General features: G+C 43.1%; 1 protein-coding gene across 3 annotated transcripts in view; it reads right to left on the bottom strand.

Annotated features, from left to right (window-relative positions):
- ELMOD1 (ELMO domain containing 1) overlaps positions 1-13,027 on the bottom strand; it is a 40,644-nt gene extending 27,617 nt beyond the window's left edge. For 2 of the 3 annotated variants that reach the window (XM_034060171.1, XM_034060173.1), the window contains exons 1-2: positions 12,899-13,027; positions 9,144-9,271 (exon numbers count right to left, since the gene is read on the bottom strand). The gene's annotated coding sequence lies outside the window, so the exon portion shown is untranslated. The remainder of the gene's footprint in view (positions 1-9,143; positions 9,272-12,898) is intronic. The other variant, XM_034060172.1, reaches the window with a different exon arrangement.
- Between the last annotated feature and the right edge of the window lie 5,692 nt (positions 13,028-18,719).

The following is an 18,719-nucleotide window of genomic DNA, read 5'->3' as shown; positions in this document are numbered from 1 at the left end:
AAGAACAAAAAAAAGAAAAAAAAGAAAAAAAGAGAAGGGAAAATTCCATACAAAATAAAGTACTACTCTATCTTACTCTTAGAAAAGCTGTTACAGCATCTCAGTGAACAAGAGCAGCTGTAGCTTTGGACAACACTTCAGTTTGCCAAAAGCTTTCAGTCAGCTGTCATTAAGTGTGCTCAGAAAAACCCAAACTAACAAATAAACCCCAGAACCAAACCAGCAAACAAAAACCAACCAAACCAACCAAAAAAACCCACAACAAAAGCCCCCCAAGCTTTGTGGCCAGAGAGAGGGACTTGGTTTCCAGACTCCTGTTTTCTTAAGGAAAGAGTTCCCTCATTAAGTTGGATGTCTGCAGATCAGGAAGGCCTCCAAAGTCCACTCATAGGAAAGGAAGACACATATGAGAAAATGGTTCCTGCAAGTGACAGATAATAAGGGTACTGCATGTTTGTGGGCTTGCTGACAGAAAGAGTACAACAGTTATACAATCTAGCTGAGAAACTGGCAGCAGTTAGGGATTTGGAGAGACTCAAATACAAGTTTCTGAAGACTCCCTGCACTCAGAAGTGTGTCAGAAAGTGCTGGACTTGCAGCAGGACAGGCAGAGGCAGCGGGTACCTGGTGGGGAGCAGCCCACCTGCCACAGCACGCACCCATCACTCTGAGGGCCTGAGTCTGCACCCCTACATGCTTTCATTCATGTGAACTTGCAGTTGTTTTCCTGCAGCCTAAAAAGAGTGTTCTAGCTTTAAGCTATACACACATTTTCTCACTGAGGAACCTGCAAGGTACTCTCCTTGTTCTCCTTTTGTAGGCAACTTTTCATCCTTTTTTGATTAAGCCATGAAGCTGGGATAAGCCTAAAGACAAAGAGGTTTGATTTTGTTCACTAGCTGTCATTAATCCCCTAGAACACAGATCCACCACTGAAAACCTCTTTGCCCAATGTTTAAGGTTAGCTCTTTGGCATGAAAACACTCTTATTTTAAGGATTCACATTGAGGATGACTGAGCAAGAATGCAGTTTGGATCTCCCATACACTCAAGTTTCTCAGCTTGCAGGATTTTATCCTATATCACACCACTTCGACAAGTCAACCTCCTGCTCTCTCCAACAACTCACCCATGCACCCATTCACTGCCAACTGTTTCATCCAGTTTATCTTAAACCAGACAGGAACTTCCCCTCCTAAAACTAGCTGCAGCTTTTCTTGAAATAGAAGCTGTAGTACTACAATCACGTAGAACAGCAAAACCATTTCAAGATCTGTCTCAAAATACAAATTAAGCTTTCCTTAAATAAACATTAACTATTTTAATCCTTGTGACTATGCTCTTTTAAGTTGTATAGCAAAACATGCATCAATCTGAAAGGTTAACAGTTGCTGAAGACTGAAAGAAGTCAAGAGTAAGCCTTAAAAGTCAACTCTATCTGAAGCAGAGGGTTTGCTTTGTTGTCGTCAAGAAAGCTGCAGATACAGCTGAGCGAAAAAATTGTGTTATTTAATATAAATCACCATATTTGCAGACTAAAATATAAACCCAAGGTATTTCCCCACACACACACAACATTTGTCTTGCAAACTAATGACTCACCTGGCATACTGCAAACATTTTTAGAAGGTTTATATTCTAATTATGATGAAAGAATAGCTCTGCTGAAGAGACGAACCATCAACCATTAAGATGAGCAGGCAGAATATAAGACTTTGTTTATGTGGATCATTAGATTACAGTTCATCCAAAGTTTCCTCCTCGCAAAAAAAGGACATATGTTTGAAATATAAAGCAGTAATTACATCTATCATCTTGAGTGCAGAGGAGGGAAAAAATCATTTATTTTTAGGTTTAGTTGTTAAGAGTTCCAAAGTAGGCTCTTCTAAACTACCCTGATGCTGACTTCAGGTTGTAACCTTTCTTAGCAGCATCCTGGCTTGTAATCTATCCCTCATTCACCTCAAAAGTCTATGTGTATGTATTTGTGAGGGGTAACAATCTTTGGCCTGACTTCACCAAAAGTGTTTTGCTACTACATATTATTTTTTTGTTGTTGATGGGGCTGTTAATGCTTCTCTAGCCTAAATACCAGCCTGCAATAACTAGAATTAGAAAGGGGAAGAATAGCTATACACATTGTGAAATGCCCCCTGAGGTCCTGGTGGATAGCATGCTGGCCACAGGCCAGCAGTATGCACAGACAACAGCAGCCTGCTAGGCTGCATAAATACAAGCAAAGCCAGTAAGCAGATTGAAGGAAGGGATTATCTTCCTCTGCTCAGCACTTTGGACCACATATAGACACTGTCTAGTTTTGGTCCAGGAATACCCAAAGGATACCAATAAACTGGACAGTGGTAAACAGAGGCTACAGAGATGGTGGGGGAGAGGCTGGGGGAGATGAGCTTGTTCAGCCCAGGGCAGAGACAGCTTTGGGGGACCTAACAGCACCTCCAGTGCCTTTGGGGAGGTCATCAAGAAGTCTTAGATGGACTCTTCACAGCAGTGCAGGGTATGAAGGTGAAAACCAGCAGACATAAATATGAAAGGTTCAGCCTGGATACAAGGTGAAAATGTTTCCCCAAGAGGCCAGCCAGGCAGTGGCACAGGCTGCCCAGACAGACTGTGCAGTCTCTATGCTTTGAGATTTCAGGGCCCAGCTAACTAAAGTTCCAAGAATCCTGAACTCAGAGCTGATGCTGCTGGGAGCAGGAGGTTGAGCTTGAGACCCTCTGAGGTCTCTTCCCACCTTTGATTCCCTGCTTGCCCCCAGTCACTCTTACGAGGTCTCAGATACCTTGACTTATACCCAAGTACTCTGTAACACACAGGGTGCTCAAATCCTTGCTATTTTACTAGTTTAAGAGCTACCAACATCTCACTAAAATCCCATATAATTTGCAGTGTTTGCCATGAAAAAAAGCTTAGCTTGAAGATGGAATAAGATTACTCTCTTAATCTCACCTCTTCCCACCTCTCCCGCCTGAAAACCTCCTCAATTTTTTCCATACAATTTTAGAACAGGAGTTTATATGGGTACTGCCAGTATCAGTGTAACACACAAAACCCCCAAATACAAATAACTCCCAAACAACCCCAGGACCCCAGTTTGGTCAGGCATATTCTCAGCAAGTACTGTTTATCATAGAATCATAGAATAATTAGGGTTGGAAAGGACCTTAAGATCATCTAGTTCCAACCCCCCTGCCATGGGTAGCAACACCTCACACTAAACCATATCACCCAAGGCTCTGTCCAACCTGGTCTTGAACACTGCCAGGGATGGAACATTTACAATTTTCTTGGGCTACCCATTCCAGTGCCTCACCACCCACACAGTAAAGAACTTCTTCCTTATATCTAAACTTCCCCTGTTTAAGTTTGAACCTGTTACCCCTTGTCCTACAATGATTACAGCCCTAAGCAGGCTGTCCCATGGAACAGACACATACCTACTTGCATATTCCAACTTTTATTCATGTCATAAGGTGGCATAAAATCACTTAAAGATATATTTAGAACCCAGGAGCATAGTAATTTAAAGGTCTTCAAATCTTATAGCAAGAACAGTACTTAGACTTCTCCAACTCAGAAAACACTGTGGGAGATACCTTGCTCTACTGACAGAAGACTATCAGGAACAGGTTGCCTCAGAAGTGGTTTGTGTGTGCTTAGAAGTGGCTTCCCCAACAACAAAAGCTGCAGCCACTGCCAGGACCTACTTCAAAGAAAGATCAGCAGATGCCTGTTTTGTGTGAGCTCAGTTCCTCATCTCACTACAGAAGGGTAATTTCATTCCCATGTGCTTAAGACGAAGCTATACTCAACTTCAGGCATTCTATAGAAGAAAGTCTTGGAACAAAATGTCATACTTGATTGATGCAGCTAATAAGCAAGATTTGACTTCAGTTATGCTGTCACAGGTAATAAGATTTTTTCCTTTCCTAATCTCCATCACACATTGACATTTTACCTTTCTGTATTTCACTAGGAGAGTGATGGAAAGACTAGGCATGAAGCAAATTCTCTGAATTTTAGTTCTGTGTAAAAGAGCCTGTGACATGAGCATACACAGCACAATTAAGTAACACAAAGACAGAGCTCTGAATAAAAGCTTAAAATCATAGCAGAGTTGGAGGGTGAGAAAGCACAAATCCCCACACTTCTCCCAAGCCACACAACAGTGTTCTAGGAGCCCCTAATTCTACAGTCCTAACGTAGCACTTCAGTCCGTTACTGCCTCTTTAAAGTGGCGAATACTTCACAGATACAAGACGAACACAGAAGCATCAAGAGGGTCATAGACACAGTCACATGGGACTGCATGTGGGTTCAAGAAAACTTACTTGTCAAACCTCACATGGCAGGTTACTTCTAACACCATCCAGTTCAACCTTTGCACTGCAGCTTCTCAGTAGATTTGTTCAGTGACAACCCAAAGGCTAATGAAGATAAATTCAGCCCAAAACTCAGCATTTGTAGAAGCATATCCACAGCTCCTTGTTGATCTCTCCCCTTTGAAGGAAAATGGCTATGGTTCTGCACCTGACTGTTTAAAGCAAACTAACTTCTACATACGCAACAAAGGAGATGTACATGCATACAGATATATTTTGACTTCAGAACTGGGCAATAATTTACTTTTACCAATTTCTGTTAGCTCTGCTCTATTATAATGTTGAAAGATATTGAGGACAAAATTACATGAAGTCATTTCAGGTCACCAGTGAAGACTTCACTGGGTAGATTCTAATTCTAATACTAAATATGAAATGAAAAAGCAGAAGAAGCTTTCCACACCCAAAGTACTCTAAACCTCAAATGCTTAACTTCAAAAGGAATTAAAGCATTCTAGTGTTGTCTCGGTCTATAACGTTTCCATCCTTAACAAGTTTACTCTCCTTATTGAGGAAAGTGTATTTTATCCAGAAGAGGCCGGAATAGATGACATATCAGCTAAAACCTAACACTCGTGCTTGAAAAGAGCCTTCAACCCATAGCAACTTCCCCCCCACCCCTGCATGCATTATAAATAAGCATAACTTTTAGCCACCCTTCATGAGCCACTTCTCACTTGACCACTGACTAGTTCACCCAGGAGAAGAGCAGAATCATCTGGGTGGTTCATGTGTACCTACATAGTTTTCAGTGCAATGTTTCTGGCCTACTTGCTCTGTTTCCAGACACATCATACAACAGCTTGCACTGCAAGAAAATCCGTTCTAAATAAAACATCACACTTTGTAGCAACATTCTTTCAAGTTTAGAATAAATCCCACAAGACTGGATGCGTAAAATCCAAAGAGGCTGCCTGGTTAGCTCCCAGAATAATTACTGCAGAAGATTCCTGGAAAAAAAACAAAGTGACTGTTTCTAAAAGTGAGTGACTCATGCTCTTTTTTCTTCTCAGTTTCCACCTCATTGCCTAGGTGAGATGAATGTAGAAGGTAAAAGGCAAAGATGAAGTAGTCACCACCAAAATTCACTGAAGTCTAGATTTGCTTTACAGCCCTACCAGTTCCTAACACATAGCAGTTTGTGGGGAAGACATATTATCCTATCAATGGGTCACAGGCAGATCTGCAGTGTCAATAAAATGACACCAGAGATGCTTGCTCTATCCTTTGCTCTTTCTAACAGCCGTTATGTTTGCTTGGACCATGCAGTTAATTCAGCCATCAGACCAAAACAATCATACACCAGGCATCAGCCAGAAAGTATGTAGAAATAACAACTTTCATATTTATTTTGTTAACTGTCAAACAAAAAGACAAGGACAGTAGACATGTCAGGAGAAAGGACAGACAAAGCTTGCAGGCTAGAGAAGCATAAAGCAATTTATTTACCCAGAAACTTGGTGAAGATCAGACACAATTCATACTCATCTAACAGAAAACTACTGTGGTACCCAGTTTCCCCATCAATGCATCCAGATTACTTTGGCATGCAAGAAACAACTTTATCTCCGAGACAGACATACAAGAGTAGGATACGTGAGAGTTTCTTCATGTCGTACTGTAATTTTACAGACACGCTATTCCTAAGCCAGGAGTCAAGAATAATGATCTCTGATGATGCTGGATGATGTTAAATGAGGCATCACATCTGTGAAACTGTGAGCATCCTATAACAAGTGTTATGCACCAGCTCTCTGCTGCCTGCAGTCCTGCAACCTACAGAGGGACCACAATAAATGAACAACTTCTTATTTAATCTGCAGATAAGAGGACAAAAATCCCATGGCAAGTTTTTTGCAAACTTTGTGGCCTAGTATTTAATCTTCAATTTGCTGCTCAGTGAGATGTGCTGCAACCTAAGAGGCAGCAAATTAGGACAGCTCCAAGTAGATGACGTTGCTGGAAGTTCTGGTTATGCACTTGCTGCCCAGAACAACATGCTCAGAGTAGGTTGCTCAAATTTTACCAATGTCTGGGGTGAGGAGCAGTGGAAGAAATAGTCTTATTTTCCTATGGAAACCAGAAAGTTTTCCTAAGTTTCTGCAGTAAATATTGAAAACTCCATGCTTTGGTTAAAAGTTTTATGACCTTCTTCAGTGTAAAGTTTTGAATGGTAACACAGTCAAAAATAAAAATCACTTTAGGGGCATCTTCCCAAATCTGTTGCTCAGACAGCCCTATGTACCAGCAGCTATCAGTCTTCAACTTGGAAGAGTCACAAGTATCTCACCAAATTTTAGTTTCCATTAATGTGGGTTGTGAACAACTGTAAAACTGTATTAAGACTCACTTCACCCTTCTTAAATTAGCTTAAACTAACTACAGGCAGCACTGTGTATGGAGCACTGCTCCATAAATAGTAGAGAAAGCAAGCTAGCATGGAGTTTGAGAGAGAGACATTCATAGCAAGGAGCAACACAAACACCCTCTAACCTGACAAAGCAAAAGGAAAACATGCAGAAAAGCTGCAAAACAAAGATTAAAAGAATGGTTTGAAGGTCAATAAAGTTACACCAGCTGGCAAGCAAGACTTATGAAACACACTATCAGACATTGCCCAGGAACCATCCTTATGTGGTTATTGCACAAACCGCTTTTTTTTTGACTAAATAGGAGAAAAGCCAGTGGCAAGGGAAATGTGCAGTGCCATGGTGCTCTGCCCCCCTCTGCCACTTCTTGCTCAATCCTACTGAGCATTTGCTTCCTTTTTGGTACCTGGTCTCAGACAGAAAAGGATGCTGGCAAAGATTTGATAGCAGAAAAGTGCAGAGAGAGGAGAAGACAATGTGGGAAGAGAAGAGAAAGAGACATGAAGACCATTGGAAACTGTTCCTGTAACACCATTTCCAAGAGGGAAGAAGAGCAAAATGGAACAAGAAGAATACAAACTAGGACAAAATGATTGACAGTATTGCCGTAACACACTTATTCTTAACACAAAGCAACAGTGAAAGTCTCCTGCCTTCAGCATCTCTTTCTACTTAGAATAGTGGGGCATTCATTTTTTAATGAGATAAAGGGTAGGACTGTAAGTGTAAGAGTTAGAAAAACTTTTAAAAGAAACTAAATAAAACAAGTTGCCAGAACACTTGCAGCAGATACAACCATAATTCATTAGCATGACCTGATCTCATCCTTGAGATAGTGCCATATCATACAGGTTCCCATGTGCACACTGAGATTTTCCCCATGTTCAGTGGATTTGTTGTTTTCAAACCCCAGTGGGGTTTTTCTATTGTTGTTTGTGGTTGGTTTTTATACTGAATGGTGACCACAATCATATCTTTCAAGCTTTAGATCTAGTCCTGAATTGTTTGGTTTGCTTATGATGTTAACTAGATGTTCAAGATGCACAGGAGCAAGAGCGCTCCCTTGCTCATGCTGCATCACTCAAATTCCCCTCTGCAAAAATATGCCCCCAGATTTCAAATAATCCCTATGACATGATAAATAAGGATGATGTGAGGGTAGCAAGAAAAGCCACTCTAGCTAAAACAGCCTATGGTATAGAAAAACCCCACCAAAACATTTTTCCTTTTTACAGTGAAACCTCAGTCTTGTTTGGATACAGGTGCCTAAAGACAGAAAAGATGCTGTATAAAAACAAGCCCCGACCCAAAACATTTGTACTATGGGTGGTCAGGACAAACAATGTTCAAAGAACATGATTATCTTAGATTCTTGGAGATGTTGTTGTCCCTGACCAAATAACTGGAGCAGACTGCATGGCCTTTTCCTAATCTGTGCCCAGGGTATGCCCCTTTTTCAGTATCTTCTTCTGGGAGCATCATCACTCCTCTCCCATCATCACTCCTCTCCCTTCCTCAAATGGTTCAGCAAGAATTCTTTTCCTCCTTCAATCCATCTGTTCTCCACAGGCTGCCTTAACACTGACAGTGTGAAGGCCTAGCAAGCCCAAATTTAACAAACCCCACACTGATCTTAGCGTTTCAGAGGCACAACCTGTTTGATGGCACGCATCCAAGCCAATGTTGATATGGATATGGCTTTGTGAAAGCAGAGTGGGAGAGAGAATAAGAGATTTGCTCTTATAACTGCCTACCAGAGCTATGGAAGAGGACTACAGTTTCCATGACCACAGGACTGCTTTGTACTAAGGTGCCCAATTCTTACCATCTGCATGCCCACTGATTGTGCAAGTATTATCACTGGAGTAACAAATGGTTGCCACACCATGGGAAAAGTCTCAATACCCAAAGCATGCTGGAGGACAATGAAAGGTAGTGATTTTTTGTTTTAAATATATAAGGGAGGTGGGGGGGTGGAGGGGAATACCACATAGATGGTGGAAAAGAAAGTCTGTTTGTTTTTAAACAAAACACCCAATACAGGTCCTGCAGTAACTGCAGCATTAGCAATACAGGTTGCAGTTAATGTGCCCGCAGAACAGCTCCTCCCATTTATTCTCAGGTGCTCCATGACAAACTGAGGTGAACAACAAAAAGGCAGGGACAACTGTGACATTTGCTTCAAAAACACAGTCTGTCTCAGCTAAAACTTAGTGTAGAAATCTGTAATAAGACTAAAAATGCTGTGAAGTAATTCTAGGTACAGTAGCACCAGAGAGGGGACCTCACAAGTACACAGTTCGCTATAGAGACAGTCATGAAGACTACAGTATCCTGTAGCTCCTAAATCTGCTCTAACAAGTTGTAATTTCACCTGCTCAGTCTGCTGATTGTTTTCAAATCCAGTCTTTGCACCTCCTGTATTTCTCTTATTCTCCAGGCTCCCTTGTCCATCTGTGACTGTAGCTGGCTGAACCAAAATGGAGTGCTCAGCCTGAGGATCTGCAAACAGATTAGGACATGTTAAAAACACTATGCCCAACCACTTGGTTCCACTCAGGTACTAATCCTCCTATAAGTGCTAGAAAATATATTCTTGAAGGGTGTCTCCGCTGTAACAGACAGGCTGAGAAAGTTGGGGCTGTTCAGCCTGGAGAAGAGAAGGCTGCATGGAGACCTCGTAGCAGCCTTACAGTATCTGAAGGGGCCCTACGAGAATTCTGGGGAGGGACTCTTCATTAGGGACTGTAGTGATAGTACAAGGGGTAATGGGATAAAACTTACACAGGGGAAGTTTAGGTTGGATATAAGGAAGAAATTCTTTACTGTAAGGGTGGTGAGGAAGGGGTTGCTCAAGGAAGTTGTAAATGCCTCATTGCTGGCAGTGCTCAAGACCAGGTAGGACAGTCTTGGGTGACATGGTTTAGTGAGAGGTGTTCCTCCCCATGGCAGGGGGTTGGAACTAGATGATCTTAAGGTCCTTTCCAACCCTAACTATTCTATAATTCTATAATTTTTCAGGGGAGTGGGATGTAGCACTCCAGAATGAAAGGCCAAAAGTGTTTGAAGATAACAAACTTGATGTGGGACTCTTCAATTGGTTTCATGCTTAAGTGGATGAGAACTGCTCACTCGATTACAGCTGAGAGGTACTTTTAAGAAATCAATCTCTTTCATGCAAGACTCAGTAATTGACTGTGAGAGCTCCCACAGCAGGACTCCTGGTTTAGTTTCATTGGCAGAGTTCAGGTGTCTTGCAGCGATGCTGCTCTGAGACCTGAACCAGCACAAGGCACTGGAGAAGGTCTCCAGAACACGTGCCTGATACTCAGACTGGACACGAGCCAAATCACAAGTGTAAACATACCCATAATTTGTTTCAAGGCAGCCAGACAGGTCAGCTCACCACTAAAATGCTTGCTCTGCCCTGAAAAGGAGTGCTCAGCAGTGCCACGTACCACTGAGAAGCAACTCCACAGCCTCTGCTGTCAGATTACTCTCTCCACCACCTGGTATGAACAAACACAAGCAGTGTTGCCACCCCAGAGTCAGGCTTGGCAAGTCCTGTGGTGTAGCACGGCTCAGCAGGCGAGCTCAGTTATTGGCTGAGCTTAGATCATGTTATGTTGATGCTGAGGATGCTAAGCCTGAACCTCTGCCAGGCACTATCACCAATCATTCTCCATGTCCCTCTATATCAGTCTCATTTTTTCATTTTATTTTGTCTTACTTTACCCTTGCTTCCTGACTGGAATCTCACCACTTGGCTTCCTTCCTAATATTCCAGCAAACCCTACCCTGGGGTTTACTCTTTTTGCTTCCTTCCCAAAGCTTTCATTCAAGGAGGTTAACATTTGGACTACATCACCAAGCAAGAGTTCAGAAGAATGTCAAGTAAAACAAGCTTTTCAAACAAGAAGGCTGAGCAGATGTTCATAAAAAAATAAATTAAAAATTAGGGTCTCATGAGCCAGAGGGCATTTAATCCAACAAGATTTGATCTCCAGGCAGCCCAGGCTTGTTCTTATCGCAATTTTCTGCTAACACTTCAAATGACCCCTTGGGAAAAAGAAAGCTTGCCTGGCTCTGAATAGCACTTGTGCCCTGTCTGTATAGCTAACCAGAATTTTTGTTAACACTGGTTACAGCTGATCACAGCTTAGCTGTAAGTACAAGCTCTCCAGACAGCTTTAAAATACAAGAACTCTTAAATATTAGCAGCAGTCTTGACAAACTAGCATTTATACAACAGTGTTTTCTCTGGTTCCATCACTGCAAGCAGCAGCAAGACTCTGTTGGTGCAGGGGAGATGACAGATGACAAAATAACCCCCTAATACAACATAGCCCTGAAGTTTCCCCGCTTAAGTATAGCTTAGCTCAAGGGGCTGTAATTTCCCAGCAAGAATGACAGATCTGTTTGATCAGAGGAAATTCTTGGATCCAAGCTAATGTGATGCTGTCCCATGGCTAATAAAACCCTGTCTCAAGAGCTGAACAGGCAAAAGATCTGTAGACACCTTGTTTACATGCTTATCCCCAGTAGGTTTTTACACTAACAGAACATGTTCTGCTGTAGATCAGTGAAGCAGCAGGAATGGTGAAGAGACACATTCTGTTAGATAATTTTCTATTGTTTAGTCCTTTCCTGGAAGTATTTTCTGCCGAGTTTCTGTGATTGATACATTTAGTATCTGATGCTGTCACATGATTTCACTCCTGAAAATCATAGGCTTCCTGCCTCTGAGCATCTATTCAGCTTGGTGATAAGTCAATTGCTACAGCATTGTGGCTTTGCTTTGTTTCAGTGGAAATACTGCTTAAAGTGATATGCAAATTATGAGAATTAAACACGTCAAAAAATATTTCTAGATGTAACTCCACCTGTTTGGTTTGGAAATGCAGCAGTCCACATCTTCTAAGATAGAGAAAAGCAGGCTCTCCTATTAGCAAGTCTGCTCTGACTTGCACTTTGCTAAATAAACATCAGTATGCAACACCTACCAAATTACTGCACATGACAGGTCTATTGTTATTCTCATCTTAGGGAGATGAGATGTTCTTTCTTATCACAAGCACATTCAACTGCTTCAACTCTTCACAGATCTACCAGTGCAAATTAATGTTCTTTTAAAATGCACAATTAAATGTTTGAAACAGAAAGCAACCAATATGCTTGCTGTAGTGCATGGGAATGATGCAGGATTTAAGAGATGCCATTTCTTCTATTTACTTCATTTTAGGATTGATTAGGATGGGGGGAGTGGAGGGTGCCGACACGCACAACAGAGAAGAGTGAAAACCTGAATTTACTAAAGCATGCAAGCTACAAAATAATATTTTCAGTTTCTAAAATGGCTCCTTTGTTTCGAACGCCTTTGTCACAAAAACCCCCAGCTTGTTGTAATTTGACTGTTGACTGAATTGGGACAAAGGTGTTGTCATCCCCATCGCCATCCGTCCTATCTCCTCCCCTCCCCTCTCACCCCCGCCTCCAGCAATTTAGCTACTCTCTTTTTAGCCATTTTCATAGAAATGATAAGCAGAAACGGTGAGGACAAAGAGAAACATAAAGACCACAGTCATCAATCCCAGAGTTAACTCAGGAGCAAGTGCAACTTCAATACACAATGACCGTGCGGGAGGATGAAGGGGAGGCAGAGAAGAGACTGCCATGGAAAAAAACCCCAAACTCAAAACATCGCTATCGTGCCCACATGTCGGTGTAACCGAGGTCTTCAGCCCTCAGGACAGCTTCCAGAGGCGGCGGGGCGAGCCTAGCCGAGCCGGCGGCCCCTGGAGAAGAGCGGGCTGCCGGCGCAGAGCGCAGAGCCCGCTGCGGAGCCGCAGCGCCCGCCCGCCGGCCCTGCCCGGTTACCGAGGATGGGGCGTTAAGCCCACAGACCAACGAATTCCCCAGCAGCACAAACCACCCAGCGCCCCCAGTCTCCTCACGGCACAGGGTTGTCCCAGGCACAGCCCCGCGTTCAAAGGGGCAAAACTTCGCTCCCACCGCCGGGAGGAGGGGCGGGGGGGGGGTGCTGCGCCGCGGTGCCCGCAGCCGCCTCCCGTCGCTCGGCGACCCGCGGGGCCGCGGGCAGGGCCCAACGCTGCGCCGCCGCGCACTCACCGCTCCGCGCCGTTACATCCTCGTGGTACGGCACAGCGCAGCCCCGCCGCCGTCCCGGGTCACCCCTTCTCGCCGGGCGGGTGCGGCGCCGCCGCCGCCGCGATGTGGGTCACCCAGCGCCCGGCGAAGGTGAGGAGGAGGAAGAGAGAAGGAGGAGGAAGGCGGCGGCGGTGCCGCCTACTGGCGAGCGCGGGGGGAGGTTGCGGCGGGGCCCAAACCCGCCCCGCGGAGAGGGGAGGGGAAGGGGACGCAGCGGCTCCCGCGGGAGCGTTGGCCCCTTGTCTCCGGGAGGGTCCTCTGCGCAGGCTGCACGTTTCTGACCTTCCCCTGCCCAAAATTAAGCCGGACTTCCGAGGCGTTTCCTCCGGTCCTCCCTACGCCTGCCGGGGAAAGGCGATACCTGTCCGTGCTGGAGGGCAGTCCAGCCACAGTTCAGGTCCTATGGGAGAGCAGGGAACGTCTCTGAGGGGTTAGGGTCCCCGTTAGCTAGGGTGATGTCCAGGCAGGGAGTCAGCATCCTGCCTTCTTATCCCATCCCACCCTCCTGTCAAGGAGATCTGCATCCTTTCTTTCCCAGCAGTATACACTCAAGGCTTTTGATCTTCAAAGTTTAAAATCTGCTAGTCAGGATCACAGGCAATGCCAGTTTATCTATATGGTGCTGCACTCCAAGAGAATAACCAACATTGTCTGAAGCATCCACAGAATAATTTAAAGCTGGCCAGTGCTGTAACTTCCAGCAGTAGGCAAACAGTCTGTGTTGCCGTTCATCTGTACCATCTGTCCAGAGGTGCCTTTGAAGCTGTAAGCAGGCTGTCAGGCCACACTGGCAGCCCCACATTGTCCAATAATCTTGGGTTTTCAGATGTCCTTTGAAAATGCTAATTAACCTCGATTTCAAAGTGTTTTCTCTGCCTAACCTGAAAATAGCTTTCTGCATGCTTGTTAAAGGGACATGATTTCATTTCTTCTAAATCTCCTTTTTCAGTTATTCTGATCCTATAATCAGCTGTCACATTCAAGAAGTACAATGAAAACACCAGGGTCAAAAAGTTAAACATTTAATGACCAGACTGTTCATGTCTTACTCAAGGGAAAGCAGACTGGTACTTAATCCTCCTCCTAGCTAGGGCTATGTAGTCCTTCTTCCACTACCTGACAGCAGCATACCTGATGAACCTAGCTGGCAGATGCTGTCATCTGCAGAGCTGGTTGAATGGCAGGGATTGGTGGACAGGTCTCAGCAGCCTCCAGCATGGCCACACCATCCATCAGCAAACAAGGTCCAATGCTCAAAGAAACCCACCAAATGATGGGTATCAGACCACAGCTTTGCTGACCCATCTCTTATTTGTGTCACGCTTTGCACATTGAAGTAAGCTTTCAAGCTTAATTCCATGTACCAATGCAACTAGAAAAGCAGCTCTTTCTCCTGTCTCCAGCATTACAGCAGTGTTTCCTATTACTATATTCTAATGATATCTATTCCCAAGACACAGATTTTTGCTTTCAGTTCCTGAGCCTGTCAGGAACTGCTTTAGCACAAGGAGCAGTCAACACAGGTCACTACATCTCTGAACAGCCTAAATCCAGCATTTGGGAACTTCTCAGGTGTTTCAGGAGCAGAATTCAGTTATGCTTCCCAAAATAAGTTTGGGAGCAGAGTTTTGCAAGACAATGCATTCTTAATTATGTAAGGTGCAACCTCAGCATGAAAAGCTAGATCGATGTCATAGAATCATAGAATAGTTAGGGTTGGAAAGGACTTTAAGATCATCCAGTTCCAGCCCCCCTGACATGGGCAGGGACACCTCACCCTAAAGCATGCTTCGTCCAACCTGACCTTGAACACCGCCAGTGATGGAGCATTCACAACCTCCCTGGGCACCCCATTTCAGTGCCTCACCACCCTAACAGTAAAGAATTTCTTACTTATATCAAATCTAAACCTCCCCTGTTAAAGTTTTAACCTGTTACCCCTTGTCCTGTTACTACAGTTCCTAAAGGTAGCCTTACCTTCCCAGATGTCATGCTCCTCATAGAATCATGGAATGGTTTGAGTTGGGACTTTAAAGTTCATCTAGTTCCAACCTCCCTGCCATGGGCAGGAACACCTCTTACTATATACCAGGTTGTTCAAACCTCCCTCCAACCTGGCCTTGAACACTTACAGGAATGAGGCCATCCACAGCTTCTCTGGGAAACCTGTTCCAGAGCCTCACCACCCTCACAGTAGATTTTTTTCCTAATAAATAATTTCTTGCTCACAGACATGGAGGAATTTAAACTCTAAACTAGAAAGGCTCATTAACTCTAGTCCCTCACAGGTATGGCAAATTTAGGGGGTCAGATTAACAAGTCTGGAGTTTCCAAATGACCTCCTGCCCATTCTCCAGAATCATGCAGTTGTACATAGCTATCCTGGAGTCATGCAGTGCCATTTCAGACTTGACTTTTACAAGATCCTTGTTATCAAATTGCAGTTTGATGTACCCATTCACTCAGTGTCTGTGATGAAGTTACCCAGATTACTATGCCTCTTATGCTCAGCATCATAGTTCTCATGGAAAGTTGAGGCAAACCAGCATTTGAAAGCTAACAGAGGCATGGATTAAAAAGCCCCCAGGTCTTTTGCTTATAAGCAGTTACAGAACACTTTACTTGCTGTACTTCCCTTCTAATAGCATAATTATTTTTAATTTATGGTCAGCAGAAGAAACTGTGCATGACAGCAGAAATATAGCCTGTACTTAGAAGTGCCAGTAAAAAACGCATTAGAAGAAATGGATACAAGACCCCACTAGTTGAGCAATGTCACACTTTTCTGGCAATAGCTCATACAGCCTGCTATGCGTAATAAAAACCAGCAAGGTCACCTGTATGATTAATCTAGCACTGCACAGAAGGTGACAGAAGCAGCAAAAAATCCCAGATAGCAACATGCCTAGCTCAGATATTGGTTAAAACCCAACAGTTCAAGTCCCTGGTTATTTTGGATAGAAGCTCTTGTTGCACAATTTACTGATAAAGGCAAGACTAATAAAAAGTACATGTGCATTCTTTCCCTTGGGAAGAACCTAATGTGTTTTGACACCATACAGCACATCTCTGAGAAGACATGCCACCCAAGCATTATTAAATACACCATAAGGACTTACACTTTAGTTAAAGCTTTTATAGTATTTTATTTGTTTGTTTTAATAAATAGCATTTTTCTTGTGACAATACAGATGGTGGCAGAAGCACTTCAGATATACTTGCATTTTTTTACTTAGACAAAAGAAAGAATATATTTCACTTAGCAATCCTAGTACTGCCAAAATAGTCTTAAAATTTGCAATAAGCATAAAGAACTTCCTTATCTTAGTTCTGCAAAATCTGTTGTACATACAGATTACCAATCTGTTTAGGTTTTGCTCAAGATGAGATCAACTACGCTCAACACGGAAGAAAACCTTCTATTTTCAACTTTCCTCACCCTCCTTGGGCATCAGGGCACCCTTTTGTCACCTGGACATTATCAGGGTGTGATAAACCACTCCCTTGCTTTTAGTCTGCTAGCAATTTTCCTGATACCTATGGATCAGCTAAAAATTTGTATGTTTTATTTCCTAATGTTTGATCTTCTGGCTCTATTATCCCAAAGTGTGATTTAAGAGACCATAATACATTAGGCAACTGGTGACAGTGCTGTGCATTTTAAAGAAAATTGCTGTAATGGAAGCCTACTGCTAAGTATAACGATACTTGTGATATCAAAGGAACAATAGTGGATTAGTACTGCTAGACCAGCTGCTGTGTTTCTTTATTACTTTGATTGAGCTGATCAAATGTTTTTGCTTGTGGGGAAAAGCTTTGCACTAAAAAGGCTATACCCTTCTCTTAGTTCTCTCATCTATTGGAACACATGAAGTCTGATTTCAGTTTAAATAGCTATTCGCCCCAACTCCATAGGAAAAGGCATCTCACCTCTTGTCATTTGGAAACCCATATGTTTATATGAAACTATACAGGATCTTGGTGTTAGACCTTTGTAAGAAATGACCAAACACTGGTATGTGGTGAAATGGAGCCTTTCCAAAGCCAGTAGCAAGCAGATGACAAAAAAGAAAAATGCTGCAATTAGTGAGTGTGATGGTAACTAAGCTTTTGTTCACAGAAGGATAAAACTCAGATTACCTTAGGTGTAGAATGGCATCAAGCAAACCTCCAGCTATGTCTTCTGGGACCTGTTATATCATCCAGGTGAATGGGATGCTCACATAAAGTTGCAGATGGGAAGACAACATTTATCTGAGCACTGCAGCACAGTCACTGTTCTGCATGTATGAAGTACCTTCTATATGAGAACAAGCTGAGAGAGTTGGCACCCTGGAGAAGGCTCAGGTGAGATCTTATAATAGTCTTCCAATACCTAAAGATGGTCTACAATAAATCAGGAGACGGATGTTTTACAAGGGCACGTCGTGACAGGACAAGAGTCACTTTCAGTCTTTAAACTGAAAGAAGGGAGATTTAGATGAGATATAAGGAAGAAGTTCTGTGAGGGTGCTGAGGCCCTGGCACAGGTGCCCAGAGGAACTATGGCTGCCCTATACCTGGCAGTGTTCCAGGCCAGGCTGCATTCAGCTTTGAGCAACCTGGTCTAATGGAAGGTGTCCCTGTCCATGGCAGGGGGTTTGAAACTACATGATTTTAAGGTCACTTCCAACCCAAACCATTCTATTATTCTATGCATTTGTGGTGTAAGTTAGTTGCTGGAAAAAAAACTCAGCCCTTCATTGCCAGGGGAGGAATCTGTAGTCTTGGAGGCTGCCAGTGGGAGCAGGAATCATGAGAGGTATACTAACTATAGCAAGCTCTCTAGTGAAAGGTGTCTAAAGCAAATAAATTTCCAGCTGCTGGACTTGTCCAGCAGGTCCAGAAGAACCCAATACAGTTCTTACTCCTACAGCAGCATGGCCAGAAACTTACATACATCTGTCTGGAGCTTTATAATTTACTTCTAATAAATAATTGAAAGATTTAGAAGATATGGAAACAGGCTGTCTGGAGGATTCACCAGAATCTAGACACAGAGTACTAAATATCTGATTTTCTTATATATAAGAACTATCACACTTTTGGAGCCTTTAATCTGGGGATACTCATGTGCTAGCATGAGTTAGCATTTCTGTTTGATATAGCACAACATATGTACGAGCCATATGTTTTTATTCTATATAATCATATCTATCCATGCTTGGAGTTACTGAGTAGGACCTGGGGTTTGTAGTTCGTTCCTCCCATTCCAAGCAGTGCTCAGATAGTGAGCATGATCCTGAATGATGTGATTCAGTCATGGATTCCTCTCTTTGGTCTCCACACACTTTCAAGTAGGTGCTGGTTGCATTCCTAAGAGTGTCCTGTGCAACTGAGAGATGGATGGGGACTTCCTTGCAGATATACCCCCATAAACCACATTTCTACAACTGAGCTTCAGAATTCTATAGAAGTCTGTCATAAAGAAGCATCTTGCTGTGATAAAGAGAAGGATAGGATGGCAAAACATATTTCCAATCTCTAAGTCTGTAATTTTGTTTGCTTAAGAAAACTTGTCCCCCAGATTCAATCCTATTTTCCTGCTGTGTCTGAGTATCTATTTGAAGTACCACAATGATTTTGCAATCATTGTGTTATTTGAAATGGTTTCATAATCATTGTGATGCTTCAAATCTGTGTCAACACTCTACTTCAAAATATCAAACCACTGGAAATTCTTTGTTCCTAGATCAGGACAAGTATTAAATACAGAATTGTCCTAAGATAGCGTATTACATGC

Source organism: Melopsittacus undulatus, chromosome 2, assembly GCF_012275295.1.
Source record: "Melopsittacus undulatus isolate bMelUnd1 chromosome 2, bMelUnd1.mat.Z, whole genome shotgun sequence".
Lineage (NCBI taxonomy): Eukaryota > Metazoa > Chordata > Aves > Psittaciformes > Psittaculidae > Melopsittacus > Melopsittacus undulatus.
The sequence above is the reverse complement of the archived record's forward strand: the minus strand, read 5'-3'. Positions and strand labels throughout refer to the sequence as shown.